This window comes from Megascapheus bottae, chromosome X (assembly GCF_031878675.1).
Source record: "Megascapheus bottae isolate mThoBot1 chromosome X, mThoBot2.hap1, whole genome shotgun sequence".
NCBI lineage: Eukaryota > Metazoa > Chordata > Mammalia > Rodentia > Geomyidae > Megascapheus > Megascapheus bottae.
Window position 1 is genome coordinate 81,204,261 of NC_143547.1, and position 8,467 is coordinate 81,212,727.

Below are 8,467 nucleotides of genomic sequence, written 5' to 3' on the forward strand. Positions count from 1 at the left end.
CTTGAGCCTCAGCACCACTTCTGGCTTTTTATCTATATATGTGGTACCTAGGAAGTGAACCCGGGTCTTCGTGCATGCTAGGCAAGCACTTTAACCACTAGGCCAAACTCCCAGCCCCAGCATTCTTTTTTTTTGCCAGTTGTGGGGCTTGAACTCAGGGCTTGAGCAATGTCCTTGAACTTTTCATAAGGCTAGAGCTCTAATCTTGAGCCACAGCACCACTTCCAGCTTTTTTCTATGTATGTGGTGCTGAGGAATCGAACCTGGGTCTTTATGCATGCTAGGCAAGCACTCTACCACTAGGCAAAACTCCAGGCCTAGCATTATTCTTCAGTAAAAAAATTCAGGGATCGTGTCCAGGACCTGAGTTCAGCCACCAGAGCATTCTCTCTCTCTCTCTCTCTCTCTCTCTCACTCTCTCTCTCTCTCACTCTCTCTCTCTCTCTCTCTCTCTCTCTCTCTCTCTCTCTCTCTCTCTCTCTCTCACACACACACACACACACACACACGGAGAAAAAAAAAGGAAAAGAAAAATAAAGGCTATAGCTGAAGGCCAAGTGACTAGGTTTCCAGAAGTAAGAAAAATTGTGGAGGAGAAACCTAGACGGGTTGTAAAATAATGTCTTTGGGCACACTTGTTAGAATTATTGAAGTGGCTGAATTGACATTATGAAATATAGGTCTCCCTCACCACATTCTCCCCTTTTTGGACAGCTACTTGCTTTATGGTTAGCAATGAGTTAATGGCTTAGGAATGCTTTTTGACTAGGCCAAGATTTAGACTGTTCCAGGAAACCATCTTGAGAGGGTCAGAAGACCGCAATGGGTGGTTGGTTGCAAAATGGGAATTAGCTGGAGAAGAGTTCCATCTCTATTCATCTCCACTTTAGGCAATGATTAGACTTGTGAAGAGAGCTAAGAACTTAATTGCTCAATGTCATCAGGAAGTCAATTATTTTAATCTCTCTTCAATATTTAGCTATTAATTAATCGAGAATAAAGTGTAGAATAATTGGAGATGGATTTATTCTGCTATTCTGTGCCTTGTTGAGTCAATATACTTGGCTAGCTTTAATGAGATCTCGGATCAAAAGAAGTAAATACAAAGAGAGACATTCTAAATACAACTTACTAGCTGGAGGTGATGCCTAGTTAAGAGCATTATGATAGAATAGATAGTTGTTTAAATTTGATTTTTGTATTCTTCATCATCCACCAACTTTTCCAGCAATATATTTCCTACAGGGATCCACACAGTGGTCCTAATGATGGGCCTACTGCTATAGATAGCACCCTAAGGTTTCTTACATAATAATTAAGAGTTTAGATTTAAAGTCATATATGAGGTAGAACCCAAGTTGATTACCTACCCCTGTATGACCTTGCGTAAGTTATTTTATCTGCCTGTGTCAGTTTCTTTATTCATAAAATGGCAGTAATTACAATAGCCATCACATAATTCTTCAGATAATTTTACAATATTAATGCACATGAAGCTCTTGGCATAATACCTGAACTTCAATAGTGCTCAACAGTGAATATTTGCTTCTCTTTGTGCTTTCCCGGACCAGAAACCATCTGTGATGGAAAATCATAATGGTTCTTGTGTTTTATATTTAGTTTTTCCTTAAAGGTTGTTGCCAATAAAATCTTGAACATTTGAGCAATGGTAAGGGTTACAACCCAGTGGACAATCTCTAACAACCTCATGATTACCTTTTCCAAGGTAGGCTCATGTTTTTTTTGTATGGGCTTTGGTGTTCAATCAGGTATGGAATCTGTGCTCTACTACTTCCTACTTATATAGTTTGGGACAAATCTACATGTCCATTTACTTATCTATGAAATAAATATAATGATATTAAGTTATGTTATGGGATTATTAAGAAAGTTCAATGAGCTGATATATAGATAATGTTCAGAATAATATCTGGAAGGTTAAATGTGAAAAAATGGTAGTGATATTATTATCTATATTCTCATTTATACCCTAGTTCTGTTCTCTAATATTCACTGATGAGTATCAAGTACTCATCTGACAAATCATAGAAGCAGAGAATTAATGGTTTAATGGCCTCTATATGAGACCCGGGACACCATTCATTACTGGTAAGGTATGAGTTCTAAACTATGCCATTTAAAAACATGACCTCCCAAATTTTGAACATTCTTTCATTGAGGGGTGATGAGTAGGCTTCTCTGTTTAAATCTAGATTTTATGTATTCTTGACTCGTGATAGAATATCCAGACCTATACATCAACAAACTGGAAGAGCCTACTTCCTGCCTCTAAAGGTGTTTGCTTTGGGAATGCAATCACATGCTGCAAGGAAGTTACAGTTAACGGACAGGTGTCTCCTTGGAGAACTGAGACTTTTGGTGTTTAATCTTGGCTGAGTTTGCACAAGACATCCAACACCATTTTTTCAGTGAATCAGTTTGTACATAGATTCTCTACCTGAGCTGCCCTAGCTGATATCACGTGAAGCAAACATCAGCTAATTTTGCCAAACCTTGCCCATGTTGTAGAATAGTGATTAACATAAATGGGATTGTTTGAACTACAAGTTTAGGGGTGGCTTAGTAGGCAACAAGAGATTCAGAATTATTATCAGGATACAGATGATTTGTGTTTGTGTGTTTGGGGGGGTGGTTCTTTTTTAACATATTTTTTTCCATGCATTTCCAGTCACACCACAAAGTGATAACTGATCCTAACCATGTGTAGTACTGGACTTCACTTGAATCATGAGTTGTTGTGGTTATTAGGTTTAAGATAGACACAGATAGTTCTAAGTGCCAAGTTATTACTTCACTTCCACATTTAAGTAAAAGGCCATCCTGTAGGAATGGCTTCTGCCTTTGTGAGAGTCTGTGAAGGGACTACGTGATTCAATCTAGTAAAAAAAGAAGTCAACTTCTTAAGATATGAAATCCTGACTAATGGAAATTATAAGGCCTGAAGCTAGGTAGATATAATTCTCTTACTTCTCTTCATAAACTATGCTGAAGTGTTTGAGTGTCTGTCTTTCCTCCTCTACTACCTCCTCTTCCTCCTCTTTGTCTTCCTCCTCCTTTGTCGTGGTACTGGGGCTCAAATTCAAGGCCTCACATTTGCTCAGCTGGTTTCTCAGCTGGTTTTCTACCACTTGAGCCATATCTTCATCCATGCTCTTCGTTACTTTAGAGATGGACTCTCATGAACTTTCCTGGATAGGTTGGCTTCAAAATTCAAGCATCTGGGTCTCAGCCTCCTAGCATAAATTACAGGTATGAACTACTGCATCTAGCATGTGTGTGTATGGGTGTGTGTGTGTGTGTGTGTGTGTGTGTGTGTGTGTTTAGTTATTCTGAAAAGTCCATCCATCAAATTAACATGCCTGACAGGTGACTTAATATTTTGTGAAGTAATGAGTAGTGAGATAATGGCTTATATCACATCCATGTGCATCTTTCTTGTTTCATTTATCCCTTTTCCATTACCTTTGTCACGTTGGACTCAGATGATTAGAACCCGAATTCTTGCTCCAGGCACTGTTTTCTAGAAAACCTTGGTTAAGACATTTGATATTCATTGTAGAAAACAGGCAGGAAGGGGTTTGGATTGTTCACATGCCTAAAAGCAATGAAAGAACTGAATTGTCAGGTGTAATAATGCCTTGCATGAAGTGACATTGCAATTACTTGAGATATCACTTGTGATATGTGCTGTTTTATTGATATGGAGTGTAGGTAGAAGACAAGGAATGGAAACTCAGGTGGTTCTTGCATGTAATTAGTATACAAACAATACTATTCACAAGAATTTTAGAGTGTTTACTTTTGATTTCTGTAGAAGCTCTGCCTCCAAAGAAGTTTTTAAAATCCTGACTCCCTGAAACTACAGGACAGATTGTACTAGAAATAAGGTTCAGTCTGTGATGAATGGTTGTGACGAGGACTAAATGCATAACTCATAACTTAGCCAGGTTCATTATGTCAAAATCAAAGAGGAAAAGAATGGAACATGGAGACCCATGATGTTATTTGGGTGGATAAATCTAAACATTATGAACTCCTTAATTTCCCAGCAAAACTAGCCTTCATTTTCTGCCAGAGAGAATAACTTTCTTTTCATGGAAATGATGTGGTAATTTCGCCCAAAGAAAGTACCTTTTTCTTTTTCTTTTCTTTCTTTTTGTCAGTCATAGGGCTTGAACTCAGGGCCTGGGCACTATCCCTGAGCTCTTCTGCTCAAGGCTAGTACTCTACCATTTTGAGTCACAGTTCTACTTTCAGTTTTCTGGTGGTTAATTTGAAATAAGAGTCTCATGGACTTCCCTGACTGGGCATGATCCTTAGATATCAGGAACTTTCCTGGCTGGCTTTGAACCATGATTCTCAGATCTCAGTCTCCTGAGCGTCTAGGATTACAAGAGTGAGCTCCCAGTGCCCAGCTTAGATGCTTATTCCCATAAAAATCCATCCACTATCTTCATTGCTTTGAGGTAAATAATCAAAATTAAATCTCAACACAGTTTAGACTAAGAAGCACAAATCCAGTTTCAGCATTTAAAAAATACTAAGTACGGGGCCGGGAGTTTGGCCTAGTGGTTAAAGTGCTTGCCTAGCATGCATGAAGACCCGGGTTCGATTCCTCGGTACCACATACATAGAAAAAAGCCGGAAGTGGTGCTGAGGCTCAAGTGGTAGAGCGCTAGCCTTGAGAAAGTCCAAGGACAGTGCTCAGGCCCTGAGCTCAAGCCCAGGACTGGCAAAAAAAAATACTAAATACTGGGGCTGGGAGTTTGATCTAGGGGTAGAGTGCTTGCCTAGCAAGCACGAAGACCCGAGTTCAATTCCTTGGTACCACATACATAGAAAAAAGCCCAAAATGGTGCTGAGGCTCAAGTGGTAGAGCTTCTAGCCTTGAGAAAGTCCAAGAACAGTGCTCAGGCCCTGAGGTCAAGCCCAGGACTGGCAAAAAAATACTAAGTACAAGAGAAATTTGAAAGTATTTTACCACCTCAAAAAAGACTTTGAATTAGTTGCACAAAAGCAGAAAACCACACCAATATGCACACTGTATGGTTTCAATAATTTGATTTCCAAGATAGGAAATGAAAAAGAAATAAACTGTCGCTGGGTTAGCATAACATGATTAGATGGAAAGGATGAAAGAACTTTTTGGGGACATGATAATGTCACATATTTTGTTTTAGGTAATGGTTTTACAGACATAAAAGGCTGCCACAGACGTTTATTGCAGCATTATTTACCATAGCTAAGATATGGAACCAACCCAAATGCCCCTCAGTAGATGAATGGATCAAGAACATGTGGTACTTATGAACAATGGAATTTTATGCTGCTATCAGAAAGAATGACATTCCCCCATTTGTAAGGAAATAGAAAGACATGGAAAAATCATATTAAATGAAGTAAGCCAGACCCAAAGGAGCATAGGCTGCATGGTTTTCCTCATTTGTAATAAGTACTACACTTCTAGGAGTCTCCTAGTAGAGGATTACAATAGCTCAAAACCTAGGTACATAAGGTCATATAGAATGAGACTAAGTGAAATGAACTCTAGAATATGGAAACAAGAGGTTTAATCTTGTGTGATTGTTGTTCTTAATGTACTATGTTATTTCTCCTCCCTCCTTCCCTTCTTCCCCCCCCCCCCCCTGCTTTGCTTCTCCTGGCTTGAACTCAGGGTCTGAGCACTTTCCTTGGGCTTTCTCAAGGCTAGAGCTCTACCACTTGAGCCTCAGCACCACTTCCAGTTTTTTTTTTTTATTTTATATGTATGTGGTACTGAGGAATCGAACCCAGGTCTTCATGCATGCTAGGCAAGCACTCTACCACTAGGCCACAATCCCGGCCTTCTCTTCTTTTTGCCCTTTAGTTAATTTCATATTGTTACTGTTTATGACTTGTTGCCTGATATATTGTATATACATTTATTTGTTTATTTGAAATAGGAAAGGGAAGGGGGAACAAGATGATTGGAAGGGAGTGGGGGGACAGAAGTTGGGAGATAAAAATGAGAAAGAGTATCAATGTGCAAAAAGTAATGCACCGATTACCTGACAAATCTAAGTGTAACCCCTCTACATATTACCCTGACAATAAAATACAATAAAAAAGGCTGTCAAAGCTAAAGTTTCTGTGATATATGTAAATTATATATCAATAACAAATTAAAGGATAGTTTACCTCATCTAGCAAGGATAGCCTCACTGTCTTACCTCAGCACTATTTTAATTCTGCTGATTTTTATGGTGTTCTGTACAGGAATATCTGGATACTCTATCAAAATATCACACCAATTCACTTTATAAATTAATACACTTATACAAGTTTGGGAACTTGAGTTCAACTTGTTTGTGTATTAATTAAATTATTAGTTTTCTTTGTATTTCAACTTTTCCAGTTTATATATGGTGATTATTAATCCTTTGTTAGATGAGTAACTGGCACAGATTTTCTCCAATTCTGTCACTATTTATTATTATTATTATTATTATCTTTGCTTTTGGCTTGTTTTAAATTTTTTTGCCAGTCCTGGGCTTGAGCTCAGGGTCTGAGCACTGTCCTTGGACTTTCTCAAGGCTAGAGCTCTACCACTTGAGCCTCAGCACCACTTCCGGCTTTTTTCTATATGTGGTACCGAGGAATCGAACCCGGGTCTTCATGCATGCTAGGCAAGCACTTTAACCACTAGGCCAAACTCCCGGCCCTGTTTTAAATTTTTTTTATTTTTACTTTTATTATTAACTAGTTGAATAAAGGGGTTAGAATCTCGTAACCCCTTATGAGTAGAATGTTTCTTGGTCAATGTCACCCTTCCTTCATCCCCTGTTTTTCTGTCCCATCCTTACCTTCAAGTTACATGGTTCATTTTTTAAAAATTCTAATGTATAGAAGGGTTACAGTTACATTCACCAGATAGTAGATGCATTACTTCTCACACATTGATACTCCTTCTCATGTTTTTTCCCCATTTATCTCCCCCCACACTCTCCCAATCATCTTGTTTTCCCTCCTTCCCTTCCCTAATTCAGATAATCAAATAAAGGCATGTACAATATACCGGGTAACAAAGTGAGATACAGTAACAATATGAGATTAACCAAAGGGCAACAAAAGAGAAGTAACATAGTACATTAAGAACAATAATCACACACAAAAAAGCTCTTGTTTTCACAATGTAGATTGGATATAATGACCACATTTGTTCACTCCTCCCCCCTCCCTTCTTTTTTTTTTTCTTGCCAGTCCTGGGCTTGAGCTCAGAGCCTGAGCACTCTCCTTAGACTTTCTCAAGGCTAGAGCTCTACCACGTGAGCCTCAGCACCACTTCCGGCTTTTTTCTATGTATGTGGTACCAAGGAATCAAACCCGGGTCTTCATGCATGCTAGGCAAGCACTTTAACAACTAGGCCAAACTCCCTGCCCCTCCTCCCTCCATTCTTATGCCCCCTCTCTGCCCACTCACCAAAACATGTTTAGTTATGCAGATGAGTTTATTTATTCCTCAAATCACTTTGTTCTCTACCTTTTCTTTCAAGATTTTAGGTTCATCTATTGTGCGTCTTAACCTTGTTCCAGGTGATAACAATAGATTTGTTCTTAAATTATTTTCAACACATTTCCTCTGTGTAGTCACCTCAATCCTTCCTGAGTTAGGCTAAATAAAGGCATGGAGATTGAGTTGATATTTCAGGGAATTGCAGGAAAAATCAAACAGTCATAAGTTTTTGATAATAAGGTATATTTTGTTTCTCCATTATGGGGACTTATACCAGGAATGTGGGCTGTTCTCTTCAATGCTGCTGCTGAGCTGGGCGTGAGGGTAAGTCGAAATGCCACAAAGCTGCCTTGGTTAAGCATACCACTGGTTCTACAAGCTTTTGATTCGCATCTACAGTTCGAAGTTGCCTTTGATGGCTTTGACCAGTTTATTCCTTGCTTTGGGGAGGGATGCAATTTTAGAGTTCTGTAGCCCCATCCACTTTGTAGATATGACCTGGATTTTGTGTGTGTTTGGTAGTTTAGCAGACATGAGGTAGTATTTGTAGTATTAGGCTGATGTTTTTCTCATCATGATACTTAAAGCTGTGGTATTTGAGGAGGAGCCCTATCAAGATAAAGTCTCATTTTCACTACGTGATATTGTTGGTATGTACTATCCACATGTCACTGTCAAAAAGAGTAAACAGGTAATGCAGTGGTCTGAACTCACATTTGCTTTAGTCAGTGATAGCATTTTTTGGAAGCTCAGGTTTTTTTTTTAATGTGTGAAACAGGAGGACTCATATTAGCTGCACTGGTTACTGTGGATAAAATGGAAATTTTCATACACAGTGAGGAGCTTATCCAGTATTACATTAAGTTTGTGACAAAGGAGGGAATCCTAGAAGAAATGGAAGGAGTTAACAATATGTGGTGATTCAAAGCACTACTATGGGAGTCACGTAAATTA